Raw genomic sequence first — 21,310 nt, 5'->3', positions numbered from 1 at the left:
ACTAAAAACCAGGAAAGACACAAAAAACATTGGCAGTATCTTGTAACGAATGTAACATGTCTAATACAGCGATCTAGCCTCCATTTCTGTCACTTTAAATTTTATCTTCTGTTTTTTTTCTTTCCTGATGACGACTCGTAAGAATCGAAACCGGTAAACCGTTTTTAAGTCCCTCTCAGGAGATCAAGAGAGCTAGGAATAAAAAAGCAAAAAGAAAACAGAAAAAAAACACCATCGCTGTGACGCTGTCGTCGACTAGAATCATGAGGTTTTTCTGGAGTACGACGTCATCATTACTTTTTAATTCTGAATTAAGTGCGGAGCAGACGGTTCATCGAATAACTTTCAAGCTAGTTCTCTACCGTTCCACTCTGGAACAACAACGCGCGGCAAAAGAGAAAACTTAAATACTTAAATCTTTCCGTAAAAGCTCTGATTTATCTTATTTTCATATGGTGGTCATTTCTCCCTATGTAGGTGGACGCCAATAAAATGTTTGTACTAGTTGGAGAAAGCTTGAGATTGAAATTCCGCGAGAGGTTCCTGCTGCAACGAAAAATGCCTTTCTTTGTAATGCCTGCCACCCTAATTCGCGGATCATATCCGTAGCGCTCTCTGCTCTACTTCGCGACACGACAGAAGGAACTGCCTTCCTTCGAATATTTTCGATGTCTTCCGTCAATGCTATATGGTAAGGATCCCACAATACACAACAATACTCAAGAAGAGGACGGGGAGGCTTAGAGTAAGCAGACTCTTTAGTAAGCCTACTGCATTTTCTAAACTCAAGAAGAGGACGGGGAGGCTTAGAGTAAGCAGACTCTTTAGTAAGCCCACTGCATTTTCTAAGTGTTTTGCCAATAAATGGCAGTCTCTGGATTGCTTTCCCCACAACATTATCTGTGTGATCGTTCCAATTTTAATTATTCGTAATTGTGATCCCTAATTATTTAGATGAATTTACAGCCTTTAGATTCAGCGTGTTTTATCCTGTAATCTAAATTTGGCGAATTCTTTCTATTACCCATGTGGAAGACTTTACACTTTTCGTTATTTACGAGTCAATTTCAAGTTTTTGCATCATACAGATATCTTGTCTAAATCACTTTGTTATTGGTTTTGATTATCTGATGACTTTACACTACTGTAAATGACAGCATCATCTGCAGCCAATCTAAGAGGGCTGCTCAGATGGTTTCCTAAATGGTTTATGTACATCATGAACAGCAAAGAACCTATCACACCTCGTTGGGGAAGGCCAGATATTACTTTCATTTCGCTCGATGACTTTCTGTCAGTTACAGCGAACTGTGACGTTTTGGACAGGAAATCACGAATCCAGTTGAGACGATACTCCATATGCACACAATTTTATCAAAAGTCGATTGTGAGGAACTGTGTTAAAAGCCTCTTGGAAATCTAAAGGTATGATATCAGTTTGTCATCCCCATCCAGTAGCACTTAGCTCTAGCCGAGTACTAAATGAAATAAAATGTGGGAGGAGAGTATTACGGACGGCAGCAGTAGGTGCAGACGGAGACGGCAGCGCGCCACGGCATGTGGTCAGGTTTTTTTGGCGGGACGCGGGCCGGCAGCTATCGGGCGGCCGGCGTCGCTGGCGTGGGCGGCTTCCGGCGGCGCGGCGCGTCTGGGGCACAGCTGACGCCGGCTATCAGCGCAGCGCGCGACCCTGACCGGCAGCAGCCCGGCCAACGCGCGTCTCGCGTAGTCCGAGGAAGCACTTGCACAAGTCACTGACACCACGCCAATAACCTACATAAATACCTATCTTATCTGTGCGTACTGTACTGTATTGTACTGCACGGTCATATTAAACAGGTCTGCATTGTAGAATGAGATTATCACTCTGCAGCGGAGTGTGCGCTGATGTGAAACCTTCCTGGCAAATTAAAACTGTGTGCAGGACCGAGACTCGAACTTGGGACCTTTGCCTTTCACGGGCAAGTGCTCTTGGTAGTCCCCGAAAGGCAAAGGTCCCGAGTTCGAGTCTTGGTCCGGCACACAGTTTTAATCTTCCAGGAAGTTTCATATTAGTGCACACTCCGCTGCAGCGTGATAATCTCATTCTGGAAACATCCCCCAGGCTGTGGATAAGCCATGTCTCCACGATATCCTTTCTTTTAGGAGTGCTAGTTCTGCAAGGTTCGCAGGAGTGCTGAGAGCTTCTTTAAAGTTTGGAAGGTAGGAGACGAGGTACTGGCAGAAGTAAAGCTGTGAGAACGGGGCGTAAGTCGTGCGTGGGTAGCTCAGGTTGTAGAGCAATTGCCCGCGAAAGGCAAAGGGTTCGAGTCTCGGTCCGGCACACAGTTTTAATTTGCCAGGAAGTTTCAGGTCTACATTGTACTTGCAGTCAATTATACACTGAAGACACAAAGAAACTTGTAAACCTGGTTAATATCATGTAGGCCCCCGCGAGTACGCAGAAGTGCCGCAATACGACGTGACATGGACTCGACTAATGTCTGAAGTAGAGCTGGACGGAATTGCTACTATGAATGCTCCAGGGCTTTCCATAATCCGTAAGAGTACGAAGGGGTCGAGGTCTCTTGTAAACAGCAAGTTGCAAGGCATTCCAAATAGGCTCAATGATGTTTATATCTGGAGAGTTCGGTGGCCAGAGAAAGTGTTTAAACTCTGAAGAGTGGAGCAACTCTGCAGCAATTCTGCACGTTTGGGGCGTCGCATTGTACTGCTGGAATTCGGAATGGACAATGGACATGAAACAGTGCAAGTGATCAGACAGGATGCTTAAGTACGTGTCACCTGTCAGAGTCGTATCTAAACGTAGCAGGGGTCGCAGGGGTCCCATGTCACTCCAACTGCCCCACACCGTTATAGGGCCGCCACCAGCTTGAACAGTCTCCTGCTGAAATGCAGGGGCCATAAATTCATGAGGTTGTCTCCATACCCGTACACGTCCATTCAATCGATACAGTTTGATACGAGACTCGTCGGACCACGCATGTTTCCAGTCATCAACAGTCCAAAGTCGGTGCTGACGTGCTCAGGCTAGGCGTAAAGATTTGTGTCGTGCAGTCACACGGTGACTGTCATGTTGATTCCATCGATCAGCGTCCCCGATCTGTCCCTCTAATGTAACTAATACAAAATTCCGTGAAATGTGTTCACAGCCTTTCTCATTTGACGCTTTTTAAAGGGCAATAAGGGAACCATACGCTAATGAAGGAAGTATCCCCATTCTGTAACAACATCTCTCCCGTACTTCGATGTTGGCACTACACATGATGGCAGGTAACGTTCTCCACGTATTCGTTAAACCCAAACCCTCCCATCGGACTGCACAGGGTATAACGTGATTCATAGCACCAAATCACTAGTTTTCAGTCGTCCATTGTCCGGTGGCTTCGCACTTGACACTTCCTCCAGCACCTACAAGCAATGAAGAGCTGTGCTGTTTGAGGCTTTCCCGACGCTGCATCTGCTTGACAGGTTCCCGGGATTTACGCCGGATCTTATTTTAGAAACCGCACAATATTTCAGCGAGACAACTGCCCGCCATCTTCAGGTGCTACTGTCGCGTCGCTGAGAAGCGCGCCAATTTATATGCTGGCTTTCTAGAACAGCGCAGGCGCCAGCGGGGCATAACGTCATCGAAGACCAATCGTAGACAGCGTCGAATACCAGAGTCCTCTGCTGAAGAAACGGGTCGTGGTCTGCGGAAGCGCGCCGTGGCGCGGGAAAATGCGGCCGGGAGCGACGGAGCTGTTCGAACATTACACCCAATTATTTGTATCTCCAGCTGGACTGCTGGTAGCAGTTTGTAATCCACGAGTGATTCCTGCTGCTGATTTCATAAGATTGTTACTGGTGACGAGCCTCTTCCAACTTTTTCTGTCCTCTCCGGAAGTAGTTCATTTTCGGCTATGTCATTCTTAACAAAGTCGATCCACCTTTCCCTTGCCCATCCAACATATCTTTTCCCGTTTATAGTCATGTGAAGGAAATCCTACCTTATCCTGCTTTCTTCCTTCTGTTTCACACAACATGCCATCTTAATACAGACTGGCAGAGTTTTTTCCGGTACAGTATGTCATGAAATGGCCGTTCCACAGAAGGTCTGAATTTCCGCCTGCCCAACAGTCCAGCGTGCATATCTGCTCTTCGGCGGGTGCAGCGCCAAAGCGAGGTCTGAAGTGGCGTGTTGGGAGAGCAAAAGTCAATCTGAGACACCGAACCGAAGCAGACGTACCAGCTTGGTGCCGGTGCTGGTCTACCGTGAGTAGCGGCGGGCAAGACTCGGTTCGGTGCTGGAGAGACGTAGGCGGCGCCGGCGGACTTTGCTTGCGTTCCGGCGTGGCTGGTCTACGGGTTTGCCGCAGTTTAATTAAGGAGGGAGCAGCAGCGGCGACGGTGTTTTAAATCTGAAAACTGGAGCTGTGTCAGCCAGACCAGAAGCGCCTGGTGCCCTCAGCTGCGTGCTGCCTTGTGCGGCAGACAGCTTTCGGTGCGACGGCGGGGTCCTGCTATGACGCGCCATCCGAGCATGTTATGCATCAGCACGATGATGTGCGCGCCGCTGCCACCAGACAGGAGGCGCAGGAAAGCAACGAGCTGGAATACGCCGGTGAAAGCGCACGCACCCTAGCCAAGCCCAACTGTGCCGTGAAGTCAGAGACACAGTGTGGAGGCGGCACAGCAGATGGATTGTGAATGTCAGCACAGGGTGTGGCCGGCTGTAACGCCCGACATCACTGGGATACAGTGGGATGAACAAAAGATACCGCAACCAGAAGCCATGAAGGAATTGCGGAAGAGAATTTCTGTTACGACAAATGGCAACCAGAGCATAAGAGTGACTTGTGCCGTTGAGTGGTACTCTGCGTTTGTGCTGGAATCCGTGTGAGACAAAAAGCTAAATATTCAAAAAACGCTGCCGGTATTGTTGCGCCTCTATTAGTAGAACATATTGTACCTGAACTGAAACGGCATGGTGAAGCCATAGCCTACTCTGATTGTATTATATTATCGCCTGATTTCATAAAAAAAAGGAAAAAGGAATAAAAAAACAGCGAGGTCGTGGTGCGCTGTAATTGTGCCTAATGATATGCTTTAGTGAGTCTGTTTCGTAACTGATTCTATACTAGTTGTGTCAGCGCAGACTGTGTTGTGCATACGTGTTGTCTCTCCGGTATGTGACTAAGGTGTTGGTTGTAGTTGAGTGTTCTATCTAGTGAGGTAGTGGTATTGTTGTAAAGTTAGTTTCAGTGAACCGAAGCAATATTTCTTATGAATGGTAGATATACATGTACCTTAGATTAAGTAGTCTATTGTATGTTCTGTGGTGCCTCTTTGAAAGTTTAATTATTTTGCTACAGTTGGAAGAATATTTAGATCAAATTTATATTGTTGTAACGACAATTAACTAACTTGGAAGATTGAGCGTAATTACTTCCCTTGTTTTTTTATGGATGGGCTCTGCCATTGGAAGTTTTTGTTAATAAATCGAAGTACTTGGTTAAGAGCCCACACTTACACAATCCACAGCCAAACTCTACTCTCACCGAAATCTTGCGCAACAAAATGTGCATCCATTCCGTTCATTTCATATCTTATATTTTTCTGATAGCCTCAGCATAGAACTAACAAACTTCATTTCAGCAGATTCTATTTCGTTATTCTCTCCGTCTGCAGGCGCACAAGTCACGAGTCAGTAGGTCAAGATGAGAAAACAGCAGCTCCTCAAGACTGTTACTCTTGTCTTGTTTGGTATGTGATTATCTCAAAGAAGACACTTTATTTGGTTGTAAAACCGGGCAGCTTATATGTACGGTTTAGAACTACCGAAATATGGAAAATGCTGCACGTTCTGAAGGCGTCATCCATTCAGCTGTAACTCTGTCTCTCCTCCTTGTCGGCTTACGTTCATGTTTACAGCCTTTGATTCACTGACTTTGAGAACAAACTTTGAACTCATTCCCCTCGATTGCGTGACCCGTGTCCCATCCTGCTAGCTGGGATGCGATGTACAACCTCTTTACTTACTTACTAGGTTGGCCACACAAGTCGCTGTCTGTTTTTAGTGTTGCGATTCAGCCTCCTCCACCTTCTTCGGTCAATCTAGACTTCTCCAGCTAGTCCCATCATACACATATTCTCTCTGATCTCGTCCTTCCACCTCAGTCGTGGTCTTCCCCTCGGTCTGTTGCCTATGATGTCTGCTACCAACACCTGCCTGGTGATCTGACTTCTCTCTAATCCAGCCACTACTTCCAGCGTCTTGTACAACTCCTGCAATTCGTGGTTTTCCTTTTTCTCCGGTCATCTCTATCCTTCTTCGGCCCAAAAATGTGTCTCAGAAAAGCTTTTGTGATACCGAACGATGAAATACAAACTAAGGGAAAAATACACGCCGTACGAATGTATTATCGGTTGCGAAGGATACCTGCAGATGTGATGTACAAGTACAGACAAACAAAAGATTACAATTTCAGAAAAATTGGGTGCTTTGTTCAAGAGAAAAAGCTTTACAAAGTGAGCAGGTCAATAACGCGTTGGACCAACTCTGGCCCTTACCCAAGCAGTTACTCGGCTTGGCACTGACCGATAGAATTGTTGGAGATCCTCCTGAGAGAAAGCATGTCAACTTCTGTCCAACTGGCGCGTTAGATCGTCAAAATACTGAACTAGTTGGAAAGCTCTGCCCGTTATGTTCCAAACATTCTCAGTTGGGGAGAAATCCGGCGAACTTTTGGCCAACGTACGCTTGGAGAAAGACAAGCAATAGCAGCTCTCGGCGGGCATTATCTTGATGAAATGTAAGACCAGGATGCCCGCCCGCACACGACGGGAGTTTCTACTGCTTGTCTTCATTTCAGTATTTTGACGATCTAACGTGCGAACTGTACACAATTTGGCACGATATCCCCCAGGAGGGCACCCAACAATTCTATTGTCAGTACCGCCGGCCGCGGTGGACTCGCGGTTCTAGGCGCGCAGTCCGGAACCGTGTACTGCTACGGTCGCAGGTTCGAATCTTGCCTCGGGCATGGATGTGTGTGATGTCCTTAGGTTAGTTAGGTTTAAGTAGTTCTAAGTTCTAGGGGACTGATGACCACAGCTGTTAAGTCCCATAGTGCTCAGAGCCATTTGAACCATTTCTATTGTCAGTACCACAGCCGAATAACTGCTCGCGTAAGGGCCATAGTTGGTCTAACGTATGACTGACTAGCTCGCTTTGTGAAGCCCTTTGTCTTGAATAAATTATCCAATTTCTCTGAAATAGTAATCATTTGTTTGCCTCTGCAAGTACATCACATCTACCGATTTCCGTCCCATTGGGATAATTACTTCGAGCTGCATCGGTTTGTGTGTGTGTGTGTGTGTGTGTGTGTGTGTGTGTGTGTGAATCAAACCGTAGGGGGGGACTTCATCCAGAAACGCATGAATTTTGACGTAGAAGCCAAAATCTTTCAAGGCCTGCTCGGCACCTTTTCACCTTTCCCTTCAATCTCAATTACAATCACAATAAGCACCAGCCACAGTCATTAACACACTGATCGGCCTTCTCTGGAGCAAAAAATAAATAAAGACACAAAGGAATTAACGGAGAAAGTTGGGTAGAAGTCCTCCTGAACGTGCACGTCGGTTAACACTCTCAGTTCTTACACAGCGCTTACTGTATGATACAAGAGCTGTATAGTTACCACGAAGTCGGTAGTCAGCTCTTTTCATGAGCGTCAGAGTCAAAGGGGAAACTGTGTATTCCACTCTTAACATGGCCTTGATGAATATGCTTGTAATCCTTCAAAGCTACAAAGACTAACACGATATTTGAGATTACTTCCTTACTGCTGCTGGTATGTGACCTTGAGCCTCTGCAGAAACGATTTATTCTAATAGAACCAGTGATGACAACGACATTACAACATCATCGTAAGCGGTCATTTCTGCTGCTGTAAGTCTGTCATTTTATGTGACACGGGTGTCACAATAACGCACAGCCTTGCACATCCATTTGTTCCCGCAAGACGCTAGCATCAGGAGGAAATCATTTCTAACGACACAGTCACAACTACACAAATAACCGCAGAACGCTCCTCTCGAGTTTACGTGACAAGGAACATGTTTATATGACGGCTGGTACAGCATGTAGCACAACCTGACTCGTGGGTCGGTGAATGAGCATTGTTCCCGATGATATACATCTCTTAATTGGCTACTTACACTTTGTACACAACGAAGGCAACAACGTACGACGCACATTGCTGGTATCTTCGTTATAAGGAATCACTACAGTATCTGACTGCATCGATTTGAAGAAAATCAGTGGTTTCTAAAGTGATAATCAATCTTTGTAAAACCGCACTAGCAAGGCACTAGCGAAGACTTAATGGAACGAACGCCATTGGTCCCGGAATCTCACTCTCAAGATGAGGTTCCACCGGTATTAAACGACTGTCAGCTGTCACACTGAAAAGAAATGGATGTGATTTTTTAAGATCTGAACTTGATGAATCTGGTGGTTCTAGGATGTCAGTACGATTCTCGAATGCTTACCAGATCCTCAAACAGAGGCATTAATTGGGGTATGGAAGCAGGGCGTGTGCCCTGGGCACTGTCTCCATGGGGGCACAGCTATACGACAGGCGAAAAAAAATGACGTAGCACAAAAAAAGGGGAAGAGGACGCAAAGCAGGATAGAAAGGACACGGAAGTACAAGAAGAGAAAGAAGTGAGAGGAGTCGAGGATTCTAAACTGTGTTAGGGACGGATGTGTGTGAAAGGAAATCACGAGAAGATTCGAATTGGACTGTGGTGGACAACCGTTCCACAAGAGCTACCCATCCCTGACAAAGAGAGGGTAGTTACTTATCTTGACACTCTGGTCGGAGTGCGACCAGCGAGTATACGTAACAGTAGAACTCGCAGCACCTGAAGAAAACGTCTAGATCGGTCGCCGAAATAGCGCGCATAAAACAGAAACAACAAATCGGCAGAAAACCATGAAAGCACGCCATTAATCTAGCATCGATTTGACAGTGACGTACCTCTACGAGATAAGGGGGCGTCCATTAATTACGTGATGTTCCTTTTTTTTAATTTGGAACCTCCCCCCCCCCCTTCCACTTGATGAGATTTGGTGTGATGTGGTGAGATGTGGTGGGTCCCCTCAAGTGAGGCTAGTCATATAATTTTTAAATAATTAAATTTATTTCAGAACAAAAACTGTCTCGGTTGCGAAATTATTTAAATTATTTTTTAGTCATAAAACAACATATAATGTAAAATGGACACCGAGGTAACCAGATACATAATTGGTATTATGACTGATGGGTCATGTATCCAGCTACTTTTATACAATCTCATGATGTCCCAAAATGGCGAAACTAACATTAAATAATTATTTTTGTTCTGAAACACTTTTAAACCGGTTGCTGTAAAGTCCTGCCACGATGGAATGGGAAGATTTTTAAATTTATTTGATAGACTCATGTTTTTGCTTCACACCACTAAAAATACTAATTAAGGATGCTGGGAATTAATTTTATAAAACAACATGTTATCTGTTGAAATAATGGATATTCTCTCAATATTCTCCGCCATTTGCCAGGTTTCAAGACAATTTAATTAAACTCGTTATAGCGCTTCTTAAACTTATTTATCAACTGCACCTCTAATTCCGCAGAAAAAAAGTGATACCTCGATTTACGAAAAACTAGTTATTAAACCACTTTATTTTAAACATGTCAATCCTGAGCAGTATTCGGATGGACAGTCAGACAGAGACAGACAGACAGACAAAATAACTCAGCGCAAATAGTACTGATCGTTTTGTAGGATGCCTAAAAAACTGAGCTTTTATTGATGCATTACATACATTACATTTCACTGAACGTTTGCTTAGTTTGCAGAAGAGAGACCACATTAGTTGTAAGTCCCTTTGATACGTATGATTACACAATTTTTCAATCTTTTGATTTACGTGATCACGAAAAGAATACTTGTCCGTAAACTTCAGCTTAGCCTCCTTCCACTGACGATTAACTTCTTGCCGGCACGTTTGTTTCGACTTGCTGGCACGCCGCTTAACAAAGACATTGTAAAATTTTTCATAATATTCATTCTGAACAAAATAACAAGGGTTTTATGTCCCTTGCAGAATATCACAACTGACTGACACGCAGTGATTTCAACCGGCGCGGCAAGGAAGTACCCGACTGACATCTGACAATCGCGCGGCTAAGTGCATGCACATGTGTAGAAGCATTCTGTTCAGAGAGGCCTTAAGGATTGGTGGCCACTTTAATACTGTCTATGCTCGGAATTAATTTCAAAAACCAAAATGTTATCCGTTATAATCATATACAGTATTTCCCAAGTCAACATCCCTTCTTCTCCACACATTCTAATGCTACAAGTAGGTATCGTTAGAAAGGATTTTTAACCAGCTTCTGACATTACATATTGATTTTGCGCTAGAACTTACTATTTGTCGAGAATTTTAACGTAAAAGAGACTTTTAATTATCCTAGGATAAGGGCATCATGGATGCCCACATCATACCTATATTTTATGCAGCTAACTTATTAATAGTGAAGAAGAGACTCCCTTTTCATATTAACTGACTACAAATACCCTTTCACTTGTTTTAAAATACTTATTAACTGGATTATTTGTATACAGCATTGTCACAGAAAATAACAGTACACCACTGCGGCAGACCAAAAACTCTGCCCGTCATACAAGCTGACTTTTCTAAATGAACATACTTTGCGACCATTCGATGACTAGTTTCAGGTCGAGTCTAATTTTCAAATCAACCTAACAAAGTCGAAAACAGCATTTCCGAATATGTTAAAAAATGTGTACTGTACGTCTGCGTGCATACAGATAACTCTTTATGCACTGTGAACGCATATTACACATTTTTTGACATCTTCGGAACTGCCATTTTCGATTTTGATTTGAAAATGGGTCTCGACCCAAGCTAGTCATCGAAAGAAAAATAAAACATTTTTAGTTTGGACTGGTTTTTCGTTCTATTGACTAACAGAAGTTCCTGACCCAAGTTACTCCAGCATACTGGAAGTTCGTAAATTCTCGCCTAAAGTTGTGATTTATTTATTGTTCATGTTGCGTTAACGCCCTTACTGTAACAAAATTCAATGAATTTACAACAAATTCTCAGCTGATTGACACCGGAAAAGCTGTTGTAATACCACGAATAATCTTAACACCACCTGATCCAAGCATGCCTCTTCAATTTACAAGAAGACAGTTGTCACATTAAATTTCCATTTTCGATCTTACAAATAAGTCGCAGGGCAAACGCTACAATGAGCAGGGCTGTATATAACAAACATCGTCTTTACTCAAGGAAAAAAGGATGTAGCCATTTTCGAGGATAACTAAATCAAGTAACATTTTTATATCTCTTAAAGAAAACGAAAAACAGAAAGTACACGAAGGTTATATTCTTACGTCAAATATCGTTTACACCAAGGTACTGTAATGCTCTGTAAAGAAACTTGTTCAAAAGTATGCGCATAAATACATGGAAGGATGTACCGTAAATTCAAGATTATTTTGTCACGTCGTTCGGTTAACTTCTAATAATGTTTTTTATTCATTACCACAACTGCCCTTATCCCGACGACTATATTTATTCCAAATACTGTCATTATTTAAAACTATAAAAGGGCGAAAGTTTCGCACGGGTCCCCTGGTAATGTACACTGAAGTGTCAATGAAACTGGTATAGGCATGCATATTGAAATACAAAGATATGTACATAGGCAGATTGCAGCGCTGCGTTCGGCAACGCCTATATAAGTCAACAAGGGTCTGATGCAGTTGTCAGATCGTTATTGCTGCTATAATGGCAGGGGACTTTCCCGTACAACCATTTCACGACTGTACCGTGAATATCAGGAAACCGGTGAAACATCAAATCACCGACAGCGTTCCAGTCGGAAAACGATCCTGCAAGAACGGAATCAACGATGGCTGAAGAGAATCGTCGTGCATTCTTTATGATTGCTCGAAACAAAGCATACGCCTCGTCTGGGCCGTCAACACCGACATTGGACTGTTGATGACTGGAAATATGTTGCACGGTCGGCCGAGTCTCGTTTCAAATTGTATCGAGCGGACAGACGTCTACGGGATGGAGACATCCTCATGAATCCATGGACTCTACATGTCAGCAGGGGACTGTTCAAGCTGGCGGAGGCTCTGTAATGGTGTGGAACATGTGCAGTTGGAGTGACATGGGGCTCCTGATACGTCTAGGCACCATTCTGCCAGGCCACACGTATGTAAGCATCCTGTCTGATCACCTGCATCCATTAACGACCATTTTGTGTTCCGACGGATTCGGGCAATTCCAGCTAGACTATGCGACACCCCACACGTCCAGAATTGTTACAGATTATCTCCAGGAACACTCTTCTGAATTTAAACACTTCCAATGGCTACGAAAATCGCCAGACATGAACATTATTGAGCATATTTGGGATGCCTTGCAACGCGCTGTTCAGAAGAGATCTCCACCCCCTACATCTACATCTACATCTACATCTACATCTATACTCCGCGAGCCACCTTACGGTGTGTGGCGGAGGGTACTTATTGTACCACTATCTGATCCCCCCTTCCCTGTTCCATTCACGAATTGTGCGTGGGAAGAACGACTGCTTGTAAGTCTCCGTATTTGCTCTAATTTCTCGGATCTTTTCGTTGTGATCATTACGCGAGATATATGTGGGCGGTAGTAATATGTTGCCCATCTCTTCCCGGAATATGCTCTCTCGTAATTTCGATAATAAACCTCTCCGTATTGCGTAACGCCTTTCTTGAAGTGTCCGCCACTGGAGCTTGTTCAGCATCTCCGTAACGCTCTCGCGCTGACTAAATGTCCCCATGACGAATCGCGCTGCTTTTCGCTGGATCATGTCTATCTCTTCTATTAATCCAACCTGGTAAGGGTCCCATACTGATGAGCAATACTCAAGAATCGGACGAACAAGCGTTTTGTAAGCTACTTCTTTCGTCGATGAGTCACATTTTCTTAGAATTCTTCCTATGAATCTCAACCTGGCGCCTGCTTTTCCCACTATTTGTTTTATGTGATCATTCCACTTCAGATCGCTCCGGATAGTAACTCCTAAGTATTTTACGGTCGTTACCGCTTCCAATGATTTACCACCTATGGCATAATCGTACTGGAATGGATTTCTGCCCCTATGTATGCGCATTATATTACATTTATCTACGTTTAGGGAAAGCTGCCAGCTGTCGCACCATGCATTAATCCTCTGCAGGTCTTCCTGGAGTACGTACGAGTCTTCTGATGTTGCTACTTTCTTGTAGACAACCGTGTCATCTGCAAATAGCCTCACGGAGCTACCGATGTTGTCAACTAAGTCATTTATGTATATTGTAAACAATAAAGGTCCTATCACGCTTCCTTGCGGTACTCCCGAAATTACCTCTACATCTGCAGATTTTGAACCGTTAAGAATGACATGTTGTGTTCTTTCTTCTAGGAAATCCTGAATCCAATCACAAACCTGGTCCGATATTCCGTAAGCTCGTATTTTTTTCATTAAACGTAAGTGCGGAACCGTATCAAATGCCTTCCTGAAGTCCAGGAATACGGCATCAATCTGCTCGCCAGTGTCTACGGCACTGTGAATTTCTTGGGCAAATAGGGCGAGCTGAGTTTCACATGATCTCTGTTTGCGGAATCCATGTTGGTTATGATGAAGGAGATTTGTATTATCTAAGAACGTCATAATACGAGAACACAAAACATGTTCCATTATTCTACAACAGATTGACGTAAGCGAAATAGGCCTATAATTATTCGCATCTGATTTATGACCCTTCTTGAAAATGGGAACGACCTGCGCTTTCTTCCAGTCGCTAGGTACTTTACGTTCTTCCAGCGATCTACGATAAATTGCTGATAGAAAGGGGGCAAGTTCTTTAGCATAATCACTGTAGAATCTTAAGGGTATCTCGTCTGGTCCGGATGCTTTTCCGCTACTAAGTGATAGCAGTTGTTTTTCAATTCCGATATCGTTTATTTCAATATTTTCCATTTTGGCGTCCGTGCGACGGCTGAAGTCAGGGACCGTGTTACGATTTTCCGCAGTGAAACAGTTTCGGAACACTGAATTCAGTATTTCTGCCTTTCTTCGGTCGTCCTCTGTTTCGGTGCCATCGTGGTCAACGAGTGACTGAATAGGGGATTTAGATCCACTTACCGATTTTACATATGACCAAAACTTTTTAGGGTTCTTGTTTAGATTGTTTGCCAATGTTTTATGTTCGAATTCGTTGAATGCTTCTCTCATTGCTCTCTTTACGCTCTTTTTCGCTTCGTTCAGCTTTTCCTTATCAGCTATGATTCGACTACTCTTAAACCTATGATGAAGCTTTCTTTGTTTCCGTAGTACCTTTCGTACATGATTGTTATACCACGGTGGATCTTTCCCCTCGCTTTGGACCTTAGTCGGTACTGTTACCGACTTATGGGCAGCCCTGCAGGATCATGGTGTCAGTGCCCTCCAGCACTACTTCGGACATTAGTCGAGTCCATGCCATGCCGTGTTGCAGCACTTCTGCATGTTATCCAGGGACCAACACGATATTAGGCAGGTGTACCAGTTTCTTTGGTTCTTCAGTGTACAGTCGCTGTATTAAAAAGTTGATGTGAGATTTTCTTTTCTCCCCCGTCCATGAAATGAGATTTGCTGACATTTTGCCAGACCCCTCCCGCCACCCCATTCCGAGCTCACGTAATTAATGGACGTCCCCTGGGGCTGGGCTCGCCGCGCTCACCTGTTGGCACTGCGGCCAGAGGATGATGGCGTCCGGGTAGCGCAGGGGGCCTCCCAGGCTGCTGCCGCCCGCGGCTGCGCGCTGTTCTCCCAGCACCTCACTGTGCTTGCGGCCCAGCTGCCGGAACACCTGCAGCGACCTGCCGACACACCAACACACACACACTTAGTCACGTAACACATGGAAAAAACTAACAGAACACATCTATACCGTCCGAAAACGGAGTCGTTGGGATGGTCACCACAAGGCATCTACATGTACTTTAAATTGCGAACATTTTAGATTAGGCTGTACCGTGGCTGTTATTGACATCGATAGAAAAAACAAATTTACTGTTAAAGGTTTCAGGAATTACTCCAACCAATCGCCGTTTTTTCGTCAATTTTTATTTATTCATGACCGGTTTCGAATCGCCTGGCGATTCATCATCAGATGATACAATTTAGTTTGGAGTATTGTGCGGGTCGTGTATCTGTGGCAAATATAGAGACGAAAAAGTGAGCACTGTACGTGGGAAGAATATTCAGATTGTAAGATTAATTTGATGGTATTACTCACTGGTTTTATTCTTGTTGCAAGCACTGCTCTGGGAAACATAATGTATGTTTTCCAGTATCGCTAAATATCAAGTGAAACATGCACTTTTCCACAGATGGCGACTCCCACTTACTGTACACAATATAAACATACCAAAGAGTGTGGCTGTTGTTGTCTCCAAAGAGTTTTGTGGAGGCAGAGATTTTTTTGCCCATTTTTTGTTTTGTGTGGCATTCGTAATAAAGTATATATTTAATACATTACTTTCTTTATAAAAATTAGTATTATGTTTTTATATGAAGAAAGTAATGTAATAAATATATATATTTAGTATTTTTTATATAAAGAATGTAATGTAATAAATATACATTTTATTACGAAAGCCACACAAAACGAAAAATGAGCAAAGAAAATCTCTGCCTCCACAAAACTCTTTGGGGACAACAACAGCCACACTCTTTGGTATGTTTATAGTTTGTAAAGTAAGTGGGAGTCGCCATCGGTGGAAAAGTGCATGTTTCACTTGATATTTAACGATACTGGAAAACATACATTATGTTTCCCAGAGCAGTGCTTGCAACAAGAATTAAAACAGTGAGTAACACCATCAAATTAATCTTACAATCTTAATATTCTTCCCACATACAGTGCTCACTTTTTCGTCTCTATATATGCCACAGATGCACAACCCGCACAATACTCCATACTAAATTCTATCATCTGATGATGAATCGCCAGGCGATTCGAAACCGGTCATGAATAAATAAAAACTGAAGAAAAAACGGCGATTGACTGCAGTAATTCCTGAAACCTTTAACAAGACAGTCACAGTGTTCCAAATCCAGAATGGATAAAAGTATTAAAATTTCTGTTACTACTCACTGTTTAATTTATTTCCACAATGCGTTTCAAAGGTTTAAACTTCGGTCATCAGCTGGATTTATTTCTATTAACGTGACCTGTGTTGTGTTACGACTTTGGGGTTGCTATGGCATGCGATGTACTACGACTAACAAAAGATCCTGTGACCACTGGAGACAATACCCCATGTTACTCTAAAAGTCATAACACAACACTCACAAGCCATATTAATACAAATAAATGTACCTGATAATGGAGGTTTAAAGCTCTGAAACGCGTTGTGGAAATAAATTAAACAGTGACAGCTAACAGTAAACTTGTTGTTTCATTCGACATCTACACTCCTGGAAATGGAAAAAAGAACACATTGACACCGGTGTGTCAGACCCACCATACTTGCTCCGGACACTGCGAGAGGGCTGTACAAGCAATGATCACACGCACGGCACAGCGGACACACCAGGAACCGCGGTGTTGGCCGTCGAATGGCGCTAGCTGCGCAGCATTTGTGCACCGCCGCCGTCAGTGTCAACCAGTTTGCCGTGGCATACGGAGCTCCATCGCAGTCTTTAACACTGGTAGCATGAAGCGACAGCGTGGACGTGAACCGTATGTGCAGTTGACGGACTTTGAGCGAGGGCGTATAGTGAGCATGCGGGAGGCCGGGTGGACGTACCGCCGAATTGCTCAACACGTGGGGCGTGAGGTCTCCACAGTACATCGATGTTGTCGCCAGTGGTCGGCGGAAGGTGCACGTGCCCGTCGACCTGGGACCGGACCGCAGCGACGCACGGATGCACGCCAAGACCGTAGGATCCTACGCAGTGCCGTAGGGGACCGCACCGCCACTTCCCAGCAAATTAGGGACACTGTTGCTCCTGGGGTATCGGCGAGGACCATTCGCAACCGTCTCCATGAAGCTCGGCTACGGTCCCGCGCACCGATAGGCCGTCTTCCGCTCACGCCCCAACATCGTGCAGCCCGCCTCCAGTGGTGTCGCGACAGGCGTGAATGGAGGGACGAATGGAGACGTGTCGTCTTCAGCGATGAGAGTCGCTTCTGCCTTGGTGCCAATGATGGTCGTATGCGTGTTTGGCGCCGTGCAGTTGAGCGCCACAATCAGCACTGCATACGACCGAGGCACACAGGGCCAACACCCGGCATCATGGTGTGGGGAGCGATCTCCTACACTGGCCGTACACCACTGGTGATCGTCGAGGGGACACTGAATAGTGCACGGTACATCCAAACCGTCATCGAACCCATCGTTCTACCATTCCTAGACCGGCAAGGGAACTTGCTGTTCCAACAGGACAATGCACGTCCGCATGTATCCCGTGCCACCCAACGTGCTCTAGAAGGTGGAAGTCAACTACCCTGGCCAGCAAGATCTCCGGATCTGTTCCCCATTGAGCATGTTTGGGACTGGATGAAGCGTCGTCTCACGCGGTCTGCACGTCCAGCACGAACGCTGGTCCAACTGAGGCGCCAGGTGGAAATGGCATGGCAAGCCGTTCCACAGGACTACATCCAGCATCTCTACGATCGTCTCCATGGGAGAATAGCAGCCTGCATTGCTGCGAAAGGTGGATATACACTGTACTAGTGCCGACATTGTGCATGCTCAGTTGCCTGTGTCTATGTGCCTGTGGTTCTGTCAGTGTGATCATGTGATGTATCTGACCCCAGGAATGTGTCAATAAAGTTTCCCCTTCCTGGGACAATGAATTCACGGTGTTCTTATTTCAATTTCCAGGAGTGTACATCTACATGATTAGTTTCAACTGGCATTTAAGTGCTTGGCAGAGGGGCCATCGAACCACTTTGAGATTATACCTCGACCGTTCCACTCTCGAATAGCACGTAGGAAAAATGAACATCTAAAACTTTACTTGCGAGATCTGATTTCTCTTTTATTACTGTGATGGGCATTTCTCTCTAAGTAAGTGGGAGTCAACAGAATACAAGGTGATCCTGTGACGATGTTACAAACTTTCAGGAACGGAGGAGGAGGGTAAACGTAACAATTTGAGGTAAGGAACCCTGGTCCGGAAATAACCGAGTCAAAAGTTATAAGTGAAAATCGTTCTGACACCTCTGACCGTGAACCTCGTCTACTGCAAGCTCTTAGCTTTCCATATTTAGGAAGGAGGTAGTATGGACTAAAACAAGGAAAAATGTTCAGTAAACATCGGCTCTAAAATGCTTACCGTAGGAGCTATGAGAACTTGTTCAGTAGAAGATACGTAGGAAAGATGAACTAGTGCTCATAGATCTTAAAAAGAATGTACTTTGAAGCGCTGTTTTACTAGACAGTTTTTTTCTTGTTTTGGTCCATTCTGCCTCTTCCCAAAATAAGGAAATCATAGAGCTTGCAATAGAAGAGGTCCACTGTCAGAGGTATGACAACGATTTCCGCTTATAAAATGTATTTGTAAGAAAATATGCTACATACACCTATGCGGCTTGCTGCAGATAATGGTTTAATTCGTAAAGTTATTTTGGGTATACTTCCACATGTGCTTCATTAGTTGCCCGTAAAACGTCTAGGCGATACTCAATTTCTCTTCACGTCTTTGCCATCTATTGTATAACTGCCTCCACAGAATCTCGTATTCGTGCCGGAAGAGTGTGCACATCAAGAACGTGTGAACTGAACACTTTATCCTCAACACAACCGCACGAAAAAAAGACAAGGGGGATTGTGTCTGGCGAACGTGATGTAGGACTGTATCTACCGATCCATCTGATCGAAAAGGTTTCATCAAACACCTGGTAAACAAATAACGCCCATTGTGGTGATACACCATCTTCTCGATTCATTGCCCTTGGTTGAAATTCCTGCAACTGAGATGCAACATAAAGTTCCAACATGTTCACGTAAACTTTTGCCGTAATGGTTGTATCGCCTAGTTGTTCTACCGACAAGAAACGGTGTACATGTGGAAGGGTATCCATAAAGAAACGTTACGAGTTGTAGCAAACCGCATAGCTGTATGTAGCATCGTTCCTTAGAAATAAATTTGTATATTGAAGGGAAGACTGTATACTAAACCTGTGTTTTCTCATTTGGAGGATAAGGTTAGTGAGTGGAATTTCGTGAAAATATCTCACAGCAGCTAAAAGCGACTTTTTTTATGACTACTAACGCAACTCGTTTATATTCGTCACACTTTCTGTCGCATTTCGCGACAGTACAACTTAAACTTTTTCTACGTCTGCCTTCACTCCCATATGGTAAGGACCTCGTACCGCGTAGCAATACTCTAGAAGAGGACGGACATGCTTAATGTAGACAGTTTCTTTGCTTGCTCTGTTGCCTCTCCTAAGCGTTCTGTCAATAAAATGTCATCTTTGATTCGTCTTCTCCGACAACATGTTCTAGGTGGTGCTTCCAATAGAAGTATGTCGTAATTTTAATCTCTAGGTATTTAGTTGAATTTACAACCTTTCAGTGTGTATTGTTAATCACTTAAACGAAATTAAACAGAGTTTTTAGAGCGCGTGTAGACGTCCTCAGATATGCAAGTCGTTCTGAACTTCTGTTGACGTAACTAGTTGGTAAACATTAACATCATAAGTAAACCATCTCTTAGTCGGCGACAATGTTATTGCACGTGGGAGTGAGGGCGTCTCGGTCGGATTATCGTGAGTTTTTATCGTGATATATCAAAAGGGTACGGTGAACCACTTGATAGTGCGTGCACGTGAGTCCTGAAAGCATTCACAGTGCGATGCGTTTCCTTACTCACCACTGCACTTGTTTACTGTAAGTCACCGAACGTTTCCGATAACGGCCACGAGAGGCCAAGTGCAATAATATTGTTGTCGAGTAGTAAGAGAGCTGCTCCCGCAGATGCCTCCTGAGTTGACGACAATTTAGTTCGCGAGAGGGCAGTACATGTAAGCGCACATTTGCGCAATTATTCCGCGCATATATGTACTCCCCTCTCACGAACTAAATTGTCCACAACTCAAGAGACACCTGCGTGACGTCTGTTTACTAGCTGCGTTTGTAAAGCACATTCTAATGACAGTCAGCACGTTATTTTGTGTTTCAAATGGCTGTGAGCACTATGGGACTTAACATCTGAGGTCATCAGTCCCCTAGAACTGAGAACTACTTAAACCTAACTAAACTAAGGACATCACACACATCCATGCCCTAGGCAGGATTCGAACCTGCGACCGTAGAGGTCGCGCGGTTTCAGACTGAAGCGCCAAGAACCGCTCGGCCACTGCGGCCGGCCAGGTGTTAATCACTGAGGACTCTGAAAACGACGTTTTTTAAAACGTAGAAACCTACGTAGGTCACGGGGTTTTCAACAAACCTTGTGCTATCGCAGCTGATTTGCCTGTTATTAATTTTTTTTTTTTTACCCTACACGAAGAGCGCATTACTGTTGCTATCCTAAAGCCAAGTTCAAGATTTTATACACACATCAAAAAATGTTTTGCATCATCCCGGTTTCCAGAACTCCTGAAGGCAGAGGTTGACTGTGGATTTTGTATCACAGACACAGTCCCTTTGACTGTTCAGAGATGTCACTAATGCCGCCCAAACATGTAAACAGCCATGCATGAGCTGCGTCTATTAGACGGAGAGGGTCCGACAGCCGATCAGTTCCAGTCATTCCACCAGGAAGGAAGTACACGGCTCATGTTGTCTGCAGTTCAACCAAGCCTAGATGGTCAATACCGCGGTTCCATCGCGCCCCCAATGTTACTTTGTGCCAGGAAGAGCTCTCAGCAAGGGAAGTGTCCAAGCGTCTCGGAGTGAACCAAAGCGATGTTGTTCGGACATTGAGGAGATACAGAGAGACAGGAACTCTCGATGACATGCCTCACTCAGGCCGCCCAAGGGCTACTATTACAGTGGATGACCGCTACCTACGGATTATGTCTCGGAGGAACCCTGACAGCAACGTCACCATGTTGAATAGTGCTTTTCGTGCAGCCACAGGACGTCGTGTTACGACTCAAACTGTACGCAATAGGCTGCATGATGCGCAAATTCACACCCAAAGTCCATGGCGAGGTTCATCTTTGCAGCCACAACACCATGCAGCGCGGTGCAGATGGA

General features: G+C 44.5%; 1 protein-coding gene across 1 annotated transcript in view; it reads right to left on the bottom strand.

The window, feature by feature from the left end:
* LOC126175272 (tRNA dimethylallyltransferase-like) overlaps nucleotides 1–21,310 on the bottom strand; it is a 1,221,602-nt gene that overhangs the window by 507,082 nt on the left and 693,210 nt on the right. Inside the window, exon 5 of the mRNA XM_049921925.1 lies at nucleotides 14,830–14,968. The gene's annotated coding sequence lies outside the window, so the exon portion shown is untranslated. The remainder of the gene's footprint in view (nucleotides 1–14,829; nucleotides 14,969–21,310) is intronic.

Source organism: Schistocerca cancellata, chromosome 3, assembly GCF_023864275.1.
Source record: "Schistocerca cancellata isolate TAMUIC-IGC-003103 chromosome 3, iqSchCanc2.1, whole genome shotgun sequence".
In the NCBI taxonomy this organism is placed as follows: domain Eukaryota; kingdom Metazoa; phylum Arthropoda; class Insecta; order Orthoptera; family Acrididae; genus Schistocerca; species Schistocerca cancellata.
The sequence above is the reverse complement of the archived record's forward strand: the minus strand, read 5'-3'. Positions and strand labels throughout refer to the sequence as shown.